Consider the following 13,799-nt stretch of genomic DNA (forward strand, 5'->3'; position numbering starts at 1 on the left):
GTCATAGGTGAGGGCCTGACGCTCAGGGACTTGCCATTTGCGCGGTCACACAGCAAAAGGGAGGACTCGAACCCCAGGTCAGCCTGAGGGTCTGTAAAGCTTGAGTGCCTGCAGGTGGGTTGGTGAGCCAGACATGTGACTTCCCAGGCGTGCCTCATCCGTCTGGAATGCGGCTGCCTCACCGTCTGGTCACGTCTGGGCCCCTCTTCTGCGGCCAGGCTGGTGGGCGTGGATGGGCTGCCGTGGGCTCGTGCAGAGAGCCACTCTCCAGAAGGCCCCACACAGGCTATGCGCAAGTAGAGCTGCGGAAGTCTTTCCCCCCCGCTGATGATGAGGGTAAAAATGATGGCTTAGATGATACAAACACTGGACAGACTTACCCACCACCTAGACTTAGGCCTATGTATTCCTTTAGCATTTCTTGAATACCTAGTATGTGTCTGACACTTCCCCAGGGCTCTGAGGACAATACAAACAGGAATCAAGCGTGAACCCTGCCTTCCTTCCAATAGCTTAGGAGAAGAGTTTTCAAGTATGGAAATGGCTTTACTATCAGGTTCAAAGAACCTATGTGCTGTAAAAGAATTGCAGATAAAAAGTGAGAGACCACTTCCAGCTCGAGACATCAAGGACGCCCTCCTGGAGGAAGAGGTGTGTGATGAGGCTTAAAGAGTGCCAATGACTTGTGGCCGTGGAGGAGAGCGGTTCTTGATTTCCCAGGAAGCACAGTCCCGGGCACATCGGGATAGCGGCATGCAGGAAAGCGAGTAGTTCCATTTTCCTGTGGGGAAGACCAGGAGCAGGGAGGGGTGGGAGGTAGATCGGGGTCAGAAAATAGGAGATCCTGAGACCAGGCCAGGGAGTTTGGACTTTAGAGACAATAGGGAGCCATCAAAGATTATTGAGTGGGGGCGGGGGACGCGGGGGAAGGCCTCAGGAACTAGGTTCATCTGGGAAAACAAAACGGCAATTGTGAGCAAAGTAAATCGGAATCGTCCATGTATGTTGGCCTATGCATACGTGGGCATCCCAGGACATGTAATGATACGTGTGTACGCAAGTGGACAGGCCCAAAAGACTTCTATTTTTTTTTAAAGATTTTATTTATTTGAGAGAGAGACAGAGATAACAACAGAGATAGCAAGAGAAGAAGGATCCCCACTGAGCGGGGAGCCTGATGTGGGGCTCCATCCCAGGACCCTCGGATGGTGACCTGAGCTGAACGCAGGCACTTAACCCACTGAGCCACCCAGGTGCCCCCAGCTCCTTTTAAATTGTGAATTGTATTTGTTTATTTGAATAGGTAGTAACTTCGTCTGACCTACAATTAAAGGAATCTAAGAGAATACACAGAAAAGTAAAGCTACTCCTAACACCATCCTCCACGATCCCAGTTCCTCTACTGAGAAGCAAGCATGGTGGCTGCCTTGGGAGCTTCCTTCCAGAGATGTTCTTAGAGAGACAAGCAAATATCTAGATGTGCTCTTTATTATGCACACTTTTCTACACCCTGCTTTTCTCACTTAATAAGATTAATATCTTGGAGGTTCTTACTGATCGGTACATGGAGAGCTGCCCTGATCTTCTTAACACCGATACACTATTCCATGGTAGTTAGACATCTACATTATTTCTGGGTTTTGGCTCTTACCAAAAATTTTGCAACAAATAATCTTGGATATGTGTCCTTTTCCATATTCATTCATTCATTCATTCATTCAGTAGACATTTTTTGAATATCTACTATGTCCTGGGCAGCAATCCAGGTGCCAGAGAGAGAGAAGTGAACAAAATAGGAGAAAGTTTCTGCCCTTGTTGAGCACATCTTCTGAACTGCGTGCGTAAGTCAGTCTTCAGGATACATTCCTAGAGGTGGAATCCCAAATCAAAACATCTCTGCATGTTTAAATTTTAGCAGATAAAGCCACATTTCCCCCCAGAGAGATTTCTCCAGTTTGCCCCTGCAATATAGGAGAGTGTCTGTTTCCTCTCCCTTGACTGACAGAACGTTATCACACTTTTTGATCTTTGCCAATGTAATTTGACAGGTGAAAAATTTTGCATTACTCTTATGATGAATGAAGTTAAACATCTTTTCATATATTTAAGAACAATTTTCAGGTCCTTCTCTGTCAATTTCCTGCTATCCTTTGCTCCTATTTCTTTCAGGTTGTAGATCTTTCTCATATTGATTTGTGGATTCTCTTTATCTATTAAGGAAATTAGCCCATGATATGAGTTACAAATAATTTTTCCCTAGCTTGTCATTTGTGTTTGGACTTTGTTTATGGTAGGGTTTTTTTTTTTTTTCAAAGATTTTATTTATTTATTTGACAGAGAGAGATTACAAGTAGACAGAGAGGCAGGCAGAGAGAGGGAAGCAGGCTCCCTGCTGAGCAGAGAGCCCGATGCGGGGCTCGATCCCAGGACCCTGAGATCATGACCTGAGCCGAAGGCAGCGGCTTAACCCACTGAGCCACCCAGGTGCCCCTATGGTAGGGTTTTTTGAACAGACTTTTTTCCCCTTATTTTAGAGAGAGAGTGCAAGCAGGGGGAGGGGCAGAAGGAAAAGGAAAGAGAATCCCAAACAGGCACCACGCTCAGCACAGACCCCAACTCAGGACTCGATCTCATGACCCAGATCATAACCTGAGCTGGAATCAAGAGTCGGATACACCAGACTGAGCCACCCAGGTGCCCCTTGGCAGACTTTTTTTAAATGTAAAACAGAATTTAAGAAGAATTTTGCTCATTCCCAGCTTTGTCTCCCATGGTGAAATGTTTCCTAGGGTTGAGATATGGGCCCCAATAACTTGGTCTTGGATTCCAACCCGGATTCTAGGTTCTAGGCAAAGGAAGGTGATAGTCTTATCCTGTTCCAATACCCCATCTCAAGAGGTCTTTGGACAAAGGGGAACAAGCGCAGAGGAGGGCAAGAAAGAGAGTGAAGAGGGTTGAAATTAAGTCACATGAGGGATGGTGACGGGAGGGTGTCTTTGTGCCTGAAGCAGATTATCTATGAATATCGTCTTGGGCAATAGGCCTGGCCGCATGATACAGAACCTGGGTGGCTCAGTCAGTTAAGCATCCAACTCTTGATTTCAGCTCAGGTCATGATCTCGGTGTTGTGAGATGGAGCCCCGCATCAGGCTTACTGGAGGCAGGTGAAGATTCTCTCTCTCTCTCTGCTCCTCCCCACAACTTGAGCATGTACACATGCATGCTCGCCACTCTGCCTCTAAAAAAAAAGAAAGAAAGAAAGAAAATTTCCAGGCTGATGATAAGGGAGAGTTGGGAGAGAGGGAAAGGTGTTCCAAGCAAAGAGAATGGTATGTGTCAAGTTTTTGAGTCTTGAAAGATCTTCCTGTCTTCAGATGCCCAAAGCAGATGTAAAAGGCTTGAGGGTAAAATGCCAGGGTGGTGGGCAGCCAGGCAGGAGGTGAAACTGACAGCCAGTCTTTTAGGCAGGACCTACCGGGTTTCCAGATGAATGGGGTGTTGGTGTGCACTAGGATTTAGCAGGCTTAGCAACCTTCTTTCAAAGCCGCGCCCCAGATTGAGAGCTGGAAGAGAAAAGTGTGAGCTATAAATCCCCAGCTCCTCCTGCTGTGCCCGGTGCTGCAGAGCCGGAGTCTCCACAGCTCTCCAGTCCCACTGCTGCGACCCCGGCTAATCCAGCCTCCTGGCCCATCTGACACACACTTCCACTTAACATTTTGTTAGCGACTCTATAAACGAGCTCTCCCTGACCTTCAATCCCTGGCTAATTGCTGGTTTCATGTACAAGACTAGCTTAATTTTACGTGATAATTACCTGAGAGTGGCAATACATATGGCATTGCATGTTGGAAATGTCAGGCCTGGGAAACTACCAAGTGGCCGTAGTCGGGGGGGCAAAAGGAGGAGGCAGCTGGGTGGCGGGGACCTCGGAGAGGCAGCCAGGGAACAAGGCCACGAAGAGAGAGAGGGAAGATGCCGGGTGCAGTCTGAGCTCTGGAGAACCGGGACCCCAGCCTGCAGTAGGGCTCAGAACCCACTGCTGGCCCCGGACACCTAGGGGCACAGATCAAAGGAGCAGCTCATGCAATGCTCAGTCACACAGACACACACAAAGACACACACACGCGTGCGCGCACACACACACACACACATGCACACACACAAGCACGCACGCACATCATGGACAAGCACCTACCAGATTGGAGGCACCGCACATCCACGCTCAGTCGCCCACTCAACAAAGGCTCACGGAAGACCTACCATGTGCCAGCCAGTGTGTGGACACTTGGGCTGGTTTCGAATCCCCACTCCACTTAGAGGAAGTTGGAAACAGGAGAAGGGCGTGTTTGGGTTGTCACTGTTATTTGGAGATATGCTCCTGGTATTAAATAAGCAAGCCAGGAATGCTAAAAAGGCTTGCAGTTCCCGGTAGAGTCTCATCCGATAAAGAATTGGCCCACCCAAACCCAGTTAAGAAGCCCCACAGCTAAGCCGGGGCCATAGCCCTGAGGAAGCAGAGGGGACCCTGCCCTCTTGGGAGTTTACAATCTGGGGAGCACAACCTTGGCAAAGGGGTTGCTGTGCATGGGATAATAGGAGTCAGGAAAGATGACTCAGAGCATTTAGCAGATGAACTCACAAAGTCCGGAGCTCAGAAAAGACCTCCTTCAAAAGGGGCCATGCATGCCCCCAGTGTCTCCAGCTCGTGCATAGAGCAGTCCTTGGCATACCAGTGGTGTCTATACCACAGGCGCTATGCCTGGGTGCACACAGGGGTGCTCTACAGAGGGATGACCTGGGTTCCCTTTTTTCTCATCATCCTGGGGGATGGGGCAAGGAAGGTGGGCTCCAGGGCCCTGGGGTGGTGGGACAGGGGAGTGTAGGCCGAGAAGGAGAAAGGGTATCCCTGGCCAGCCAGAGAGGCCTTTCCACAGGAGGAACAAGTGCCCACCCACTCATGTGCACACCCACTCACACACACACACACAGGCCACAAGACAAAGCGAGAAGCACACTCTCCAGATTAAGGCAAATTTTAAAAACCCCTTTTGCCTCCTCACCCATAGAATTGTGGACTCCTGAGCTGTGTTGGAGTAAATTACTTGCTTAATGAGATTTCAATTAACAAAAACAAATTAAAATCATTTTGGTAATTAAGCTGCTGTGAACCTTGCCAGCAGCTCTCCCTCAGACCTCAGCTTTCCATGGTGAGGGAGCTGGGAATGGGGGGTCCACTCCACAATGCTGCTGAGACTGAAACAGGGCCAGGAGCTCCCTGCCTTGGGGACATCACCCCAGGAGCCACAGCTTCCTGGAGCCATTCTATGGGCACCAAAAATGTGGGTGGGAGACAGAGGCAGCACAGAGCATCCAAACTTCAGTTCAAATTGTAGCCCTGCCACTTGGCTGTGTGAGCAGGGACATGTAATTGACCTCTCTGAGCCTCAGTTCCCTCATCTGTGAAATGGGTATAGTAATGGTGCCTGCATCATTAGGTTATAGGAGAATTTAGTGAATGAATGCATGTACCCCAAAGGCTTTTAATCCACTTTTTCCTTTGTGGGGGGAAAGCCTCTCACAGGGCAAACTTTCCAACCTTGCATTTGCATTGTCCTGAATCCCAAAACACTCCCTCCCCCGCCTCCACACCTCCCTGCTCTGTCCAGTCCTGTTTTTCTCTGTTTAGGTAAGGAAGGATCTACCACCAAGGTCCCCTGGGAGGTGAGGATTCTGTCAGGTTCTGTCCCATTCAGGCCCTTATCTCTTTACATCAGAGGCAATAGCTAGGATCTGGGAGTTAGACATTTCTTCTCAGGTGGCCTGGAGAATACTCCTTTCCTGGGGTTACCAAATCACCCACACTTCCTACATGAACAGCCTAGAGAGTTAATACAAGTACCCATAGCCACATGGCACAGACGAGAAAACTGGCTTCAGGATGTACCCAGTAACAGTTCTCAGTGCTGGCAGAAGTATACATATTTAGTCTCATGAATTTTTAATAATAAACTTTTAGTTTTAATTTTTGAGTCACTGTTTGCTACCTCCATTCAGAAGGACTGAAACAGACATTTAAATTAAAACAGTATTATTCAGGGGCACCTGGGTGGCTCAGTGGGTTAAAGCCTCTGCCTTGGGCTCAGGTCATGATCCCAGGGTCCTGGGACCGAGCCCCACATTGGGCTCTCTGCTCAGCAGGGAGCCTGCTTCCTCCTCTCTCTCTGCCTGCCTCTCTGCCTACTTGTAATCTCTGTCTGTCAAATAAATAAATAAAATCTTTTAAAAAAAAACAACAGTATTATTCAACGGGGCACCTCGGTGGCTCAGTGGGTTGAGCCTCTGCCTTCGGCTCTAGTCATGATCTCAGGGTCCTGAGATCGAGCCCCGCATCCGGCTCCCACTCAGCAGGGAGCCTGCTTCCCCTCTGTCTCTCTGCCTGCCTACTTGTGATTTCGCTCTCCCTCTGTCAAATAAAATCTTTAAAAAAAAAAAAGTATTATTTGAAATTCACAAAAATAAATCCACAATAGATGTAAATAATTAAAGTTTTAAGTGATTTCTTTGGTTTTTAAAGTTTGGAACACATAATTTTGAAGTTGCTAGAGCAAAAATAGCATTAAGATTTTGGGATAGATATTCGTGTTACATGAGTGCATTTGATATATATAACATTTTATTTATACACACACACACACACATACACACACACCACAAATGTTGTTTCCTCTGTGGTGGCTGAAATTAAAGATGGCCTTGTTTTATGTGTTCATTCATTTGTTCAACAATTTTTTTTCATCCCATCTATTATTTAACTCAACAGCCCCTTGTTTAATGCCCGTGAAGTGCCACAATGAACAAGCCAGCCTTGAACCCTGGTTTCAGGGAACCTGTGGCCTGTTGATGAAGATGGACATGGGACACGATGCAGTAAGGTGAAGATTGCAGAAAAAGAAAGGTAGGGCCTTGGAAGCTTGTTACAGAAAAGGCAATCTTAGATGGGGGAGGCGAGGGGGGAAAGTCTGCCGTAAACACTTAATTTTTTGTAATTGGACCAAAAAGAATTTATATACATACTTTAATGAATCCAAGAGTCTCATAGCTAGCTAGTAACAGAACTGAAAGTAGACTGAAAGCCTTATGGTTCCCAGGCAAATTATTTTATTTTTTTTTAAATCTGACACCAATCCTCTGGATAATTTGAACAGCGTCCCGGTCTTGAGTGAGAGACATCCTAAGATGGGCAAAAGAAATCGGAAATCTCTGACTGAGATGGTCCCACCATCCATGTCAGACCATGGAGGTATCCCCATTCATATATCAATGTCAGATAGAGGAGGTCAACCTTGACATAACTTTGTTAGATGGAGGAGGTCAACATAAACATAATTTTGTCAGATGGAGGAAGAGTGTGTGTGTGTGTGTGTGTGTATGTGTGTGTGTGCGCGCGCGCGCACACGCACCAAACAGGACTCAGGCTGATGGGCGTCTCAGTCTCCAGTATCTTTGAAGGAGGAGGCTTAACACTGCTTGGTCTCAGCAGCAGCACCCTCCCCGCTAGGTGGCTAGGCCGATCTCTAGGGTGCCATTTCAACCCATGCTGGGAGCCAGGCCCAGGGAAGAACCTCCCAACAATCAGACTCTCTCGCTAACCTCACAGCCTAGACCCCTGCATATCCCTCTGCCCCTGGGGACGGGAGAGGACAGGGTGCCATTCTCCAAACACCCAGCTTGGGTGCAGGCTTTCCCCCACCTGGAGATGTCTCCAGAAGGGGAGTCCTCTCCCTGCCCAGACTTTACATGGTTTATTTTGCGCTGACTTCAGGCAACCAAGGGAGGAGGACACAGAGTTGTACTTTCCAAGTAGCTGGAAACCCTTAATCAATGTTAATTGGTTCTAATTAGCATATGTTAATTAATGATATTTACTACAAATTAAAGGTATGAGTGTTCCCAGAGGGTTTCCTGTTCATCCAATTAGTGCCAATTAGTTGCAATTAACACGTGTAAATGAGATTCCATTGAACCCAAAACAAACAGCACAGAATCTCTCAGATTCCCTTTTGCACCTTTTCAGTCAGCCAGGGAGCTCGGGGTGGAGGGTGAGAAGTGAGGGTGGGAGTGGGCAGAGAGACCCTTAGTCTGACCTGGAGTGAGATAGTGACTCTCTCTGCGTACCAAGGAGGAGAGAAGGAAGAGCCAGGCAAGCTGCTGGACCAGCTTGGCTGCTGAGGCACTGACCATGCTCCCAAGCGCCAGGGGCCATGCCTTGGGCCTCCCTGCACCTGCCAGGACCTAACCCAGTGCATGGCCTGTAGTAGGTGCTCAGTAAAAATTGGCTGAATGAAAGCTTGGTGCCTTTGCATCATCGAGGTCCCATCTCTGAAGTCATAAAACTAAAGGATGAATTGATTACGAAAACGTGTGAAGTTCTCTTCTCCACAAGTTCTTCCCAGGGACTCTCCCAAGGAGCAAGATAGTATTTCCCTCTGTGACATCATCTGAACGTCTACAGAGATATGACTCTACCACCAGTGTTGCCATTTCTGCATTTTAGTTCCTTTTCCCTTAACCACTGAGGCCCCAACCTCTGGCATGATGATAACTGGATAGAAAAACAGCCAGAAAGGGCTCCCCGGAACAAGGAAATGCTACTCCAAATTCTTCACTGTGCAGAGCCTTCTGTGAAAACTGTGATGTAAGATAAAGCCCCCAGTAAGTTTATTGCTAACTCGCTTTTGCTACACCAAACCTTCTCTCCAAGTTGACATTCATCATTTAATAATATTTATTCATCACTGTGTACCGGGCACTATTCCAGGGGCTGAGGAACAAGTCGTCTGCAAATTCCTGCCCCTCAGGGAGCCCATATTCCACTGTGAATTATCACGGATCCAGGGCCAGACACACTTGGGTTCCTATCCTGGTTCTGCCTCTCAGCAGCTGCGGAGAGGGAAGGGCTGGGTAGGGAATCTATCTGTGCCTCAGTTTATTTCCCTGTAACATGGGTAGAAGAGACCTGTCAGCTATCTTGCAGTCATGTTGTTAGGAAATTAAGCTTCCTCCTTTGTCCTATCTTGGTAGGCGTGAGGCAGAATTTGGAGTTAAGCCACAAGGAAGGTAGGAAAAAGGGAAACAAAACTCCCTCGGAGCCTACAAATCACAGTTTGATTACATTATCTCTATATCTGGATCTCTACACCCAGGCCGGCCACAAAAGTCCCTGCCATCTGTGTGTAGCACAGCCATAGCTTGTGGCCAGCCCACTCATCACCCCAGGGCAGGGAAGCAACGGGTTCAGGGAGGGGAAGTGCTTCTAGGGTCATATGCAGCTGCCTAGGCGGGAGCCCAGACCCTTGGCTCCTTTGGCACATTGTCCTTTATCCATGGCCTTTCTGAGTGACGAGAAACACGAATGGGGTCCAGAAAGGGTCACTCCAGCTGGCCAGGAGCAGGGACTGGTCCACCCCTGCCGGTACATGCCTGGCCCAAGGTCAACATCTACACATCCAGGCTCCTGCATGCCAGCTCAGCCAATCCCTCCACCCCACACACACGCACCCAGCCAGAGACCACAGCACCTATAGCTTGTGTCTCCTCCCTCACCATCTCGACTCTGCACCCCCATGGACTCTCAGGCAGAGTGTTTGATCATTTCACACTGACTCAGGGTCCCCTTTATAAAGCCAGAGAGTCTGCCTAGATAGTTCCTAAAACCATTTCAGAGCTGCAGTTCTAGGATTCTGGATATCCTCCGAAGAATACAGGTCCCACGGCTATAGTAAATGCCCCTACATTCACAGCTGATGGGCAACAGAATCAAGCCATCATTTCCCTCTTCCTTAGGGGATCCCTCTCACCTGTAATGGCCTCATGGGTTCCCCCAACACCACCTCCAGGCCTGTGCCATCACTCTCCATCATCCTCCACCTCCACCCCAACCTTCTCCTGCATAGTGATGAACCACCAGACATGGTCCCCAAGTCACCAGGCCTTGGAGAAAGTTCTCCTTCACTCTGATCAAATCTGAAGTCAGTTTGGAGGCCAGTGGGAGGAATGGAGCTGATTGAGTTTAATAAAAAGAGCTCAGCTGGGTGACCCTTCGGGAGGAGTGTGTGGAAATGGAAATCTGTGCTGGGGCTTCCTGGGGCTCCATATGTCTTTCCTATCACTGCATCCCACCCTGGGGGCCAGCAGGATATATTGTGGGAGTGGGGGTGGGGGGTTCTGGGAGCAAGTGAAAAAGACTTTCCTGACTGCCCTTCCTTCCTGCAAAAAATAAAAGCCCCACTCTTGTGTGCCCACCCTGCACCAGGCACAGCGCTAGGTCATTTACTCAACTTATCTATAATGAGAGAGGAGGGAATTTGCTCTGAGATCATCTCCAGGGGCCCTGAGCATCTTGGGCGGGGTCTGGCTAGCTTTGGGACCAATAATCTGCCCACAAAAGGCAGAGCAGATAGGTTGGGGTGAAAAACAAGGAAAGCGTGGCCAGCTGAGTCCAGGCCCCTCCTCTCTCTCCACCAGAGGGACACAGGCTTCGGGAGCCCACAGGGGACATAGACCCCGGGGGAGGAGGCTGACAATGGAAGTTTGACTGCAAGAAGCCAGAGAGGTACAGTGAGGTGAGGTGAATTCTCCGCTCTCAAGGACAAGGAGGTTGCCTACAAACAGGAGTAGTGGGGGCCCCAGAAACTCTGGGATGAAGCAAAGGGACACCTGCCCAGCGTCTCCTCTTTATCCCACTAATACCTCTTGGGAAGTGATATCTCTCTAAAGCCAAAGTTTCTGCGATGAGACTTAACATGGCCACTTTGGCGGGGGTGGGGGGGACCTCTGCTCCAGGAATGTAACAACAGAAAATAATTAAGGTCTAATAAGGTCAGCGTTCCACCTTAACACCTTTTCAGTTCCAGTTAAAACCTCTACTAATTTGCCAAGAAAAGCCAGCCTCACTGGGGTCTTATTATTTGAATCACGTCCTGTCTCTTAATTTAAACGAGAGCCTCACATAAGGATTTTTTTTATTTTAAATTACAATGCCGACTTTCTTCCAGTTGATTACGGTATATGACTCTCTGTTGGAAGGCCATTATTTTTTGCTATGATTTACAAAGCATTTAAAGTGAAATCAATGTAATAAATATTGAAGTATTGTAATAGATAATTCCATATATTTAACTAGAGACACAGCACAGCCCTGGTCTGGGCAGCAGGGAGAGGAGCAGGGGAGAAAATGGGGTGGGAGAGTGACCTGGTATTAATGCGAAGGGTGACGTCTCCGCTTTTCTCCTGGATTCAGTTGGCAGGATTCACTGAGTGCTCCCTGAGGTCCTGTACACTGGATGAAGGACTGTGGCGAGTTGTGGGGTGCCCCGGCCATGTCCTCCGGGCACCACAGACTCTGGAGAAATTCCCCTGCAATGGAGGGGACCAGAAGTGGAGAACATCAGAACCTGTGTAAGAAGCTTGGGGATGGGAAGGGGGTTCAACAGAGAGAAGAGGCCTCTGGGGAAGGGAGTGGTGGGAGAAGTCAGGAAAGGCTTCCCAGCTTCTCCCCTTCTTCCCATCCCCTACTCAGCTTCTTCCCTCTCCTTCCCCTTCCCCATCCCCGTGTCCTCAGGTCCAAGTCCTTCTTTGGGTGGAGCTCTCTCTAGACCTCTGGCTGTAGCTCTGCTTTGAGGAAACAAAGCAGCATTCACAGCCCTGAAAGCTCAGGATGGGGGGAGAGGAGTGAAAGGGGAGAGGGTGCACCAGTGTGACCTCGTGGGACAGACCCTCCAGCAAGGAGATGGCCACATGCGGAGCTCTGTGCACAGATTGAATCAGCTTTGCAGCTGCTTGCTCCCTGTCCTCAGGGAGCTGGGCTGGAGCATAGCACCCACAGTACAAGCCAAGGCAACGTCCCCAACTGGGGCCTACTTTACCCAGGGACAGGAGCTTTGGTGTCTCTTAAAGGCAGACTTTAAGCTGTCCTCCTACCTGCCTCCCCAATTGCAAAAACTACCCACAAGCAGGTTCCTTTCCAGCTGCCCCATGCCCCATGGGGAGCCCCCTGCTTCTTCCCATCTTTGGAGGGTCACACATCTGCTCCCAGGAAGGCTCTTGCTCCCAAGTTCCTGGATTGATTCAGAAATTCACACAGCACCAGTGAAGGAAGCACACAGGGGGCACCAGCGTGTGGGTTTGTCCCCATCACATGCCTCAAGTGCAGGTAATACACTCTGTCCACAGAGCCATTCAAGTGCCACGGAGGTCTTAATAAAGATTTTGCGGTCTATACGCTGCAGGCTTGCGATGGAGCGTGGCTAGTGCTCACGCACGCACACACACACACACTTACACGTGTAGCGGGTCTCAGAGGAGGAAGATGTATTGTCCCTTGCCTTCCCACCCCAAGCCTGAACCCAAGCCCCAAGTCCCTAGCTCTGTACATTTTCCACCATAAATCCCAGGAGGGGACATGCAAAGGAAAAGGGAGCAGAGAAAAGAGATTTACAGCAAACTTGCTTCCTGGCACCTCTTTGGTCCATCCCATAAAATAACAATATCACCAGATAAATCACACAGAGTCTCAGGGGACCTTACCTTTGTCCTTGTGGGGTCTTTGGAGGAAGTCAGTGGGTCATGGTCAGAGGATCGTACCCAGCTGGGTTCTCTTTGGCAATATCAGCCCTGTACAACATGGGGCGGTGGGGGTGGGGGTGTGTGACTCAGGTCGAATCCCTGGAGCATCGAGGGGAGGGGCTAGAGAATAGGGTGAGGGTAGAGAACATTGGCTGTCATCATCCAAGAGAGAACGTGGCATGAGCAAATCCCATCTCAAAACCCTAGCTGTGTGACTTTGAGCAAATTACTTAACATCTCTGGGCCTTGATTTATGTCTCTGTAAATGCAGGCCATAGAATATCCCCCAGACAGGATATGTGTGAGGAGTTATCAAGAACAACATACGTCAAAGTTGCTGGCATACACTCAGAATGTAGTTAACTATTGGAATCACAAGTGTTTTCCCTCCGCTAAGATACAAACCACCGTGGCGGTGTTCCCAGCAGAGGGGATCGAAGGTTGGCCCTCTCCAGAGAGACACCAGGCTGCCCCCAACCTTTGGCTGTTGTTTCCATGTTTGCCTGCGATATTAGAAAGGCAGGGCTCCCCGTTAACTCACAACGTGACTGTGAGCAAGTTTCTTCCCGTCTCTAGGCCTCAGTTCCCCACTTGTAAAGAAAAGGGATAGAAAACACTTGGTCTTGTGGCACCTGAGTGGCTCAGTGGGTTAAGCTGCTGCCTTCGGCTCAGGTCATGATCTCAGGGTCCTGGGATCGAGTCCCGCATCGGGTTCTCTGCTCATCAGGGAACCTGCTTCTCCCCCCTCTCTCTCTCAGCCTGCCTCTCTGCCTACTTGTGATCCCTCTCTCTGTCAAATAAATAAATAAAATCTTTAAAGAAAAAAAAAGAAAATACTTGGTCTTTAAGGCCCGGTCCAACATCACATCACCAGCCAACAATTAGGACCGATTCTCAGTGGGCACTGGAGCCAAAGAGGAGCAGGCAGGACAGAGGCTAGCCGTGAGGCCAGATGAGGTGGGCATGGGCATGTGGGCCGGAAAGAAGCAGTCACCACTGTGTGGAAGGAACTAAAGGATTTCAGCAGGCTGGTCATCGCAGCCCTGACCATCACGAGCAGGAGACCCCCTGGTTACAGCCCAGAGCACCGGTCTGTGTCCATGGCCTCCTAGTGCTTACCCTTCAGCCTGAGGGAGGGCTGAGTTCCTAGAGGTAGAGCTAAGTGGGCAGGAGGC

The 13,799-nt window shown here is 49.2% G+C and overlaps 1 long non-coding RNA gene across 2 annotated transcripts in view; it reads right to left on the minus strand.

The window, feature by feature from the left end:
• Window positions 1-762: 762 nt before the first annotated feature.
• Window positions 763-13,799, minus strand: part of LOC116863068 — a 28,856-nt gene continuing 15,819 nt past the window's right edge. For both annotated transcript variants that reach the window (XR_004381760.1, XR_004381759.1), the window contains 3 exons: window positions 11,252-11,415; window positions 3,476-3,563; window positions 763-781 (listed from right to left, as the gene is read on the minus strand). This is a non-coding gene — a long non-coding RNA (uncharacterized LOC116863068). The remainder of the gene's footprint in view (window positions 782-3,475; window positions 3,564-11,251; window positions 11,416-13,799) is intronic.

This window comes from Lontra canadensis, unplaced genomic scaffold (assembly GCF_010015895.1).
Source record: "Lontra canadensis isolate GAN:19392208 unplaced genomic scaffold, GSC_riverotter_1.0 scaffold502, whole genome shotgun sequence".
Taxonomy (NCBI): Eukaryota; Metazoa; Chordata; class Mammalia; order Carnivora; family Mustelidae; genus Lontra; species Lontra canadensis.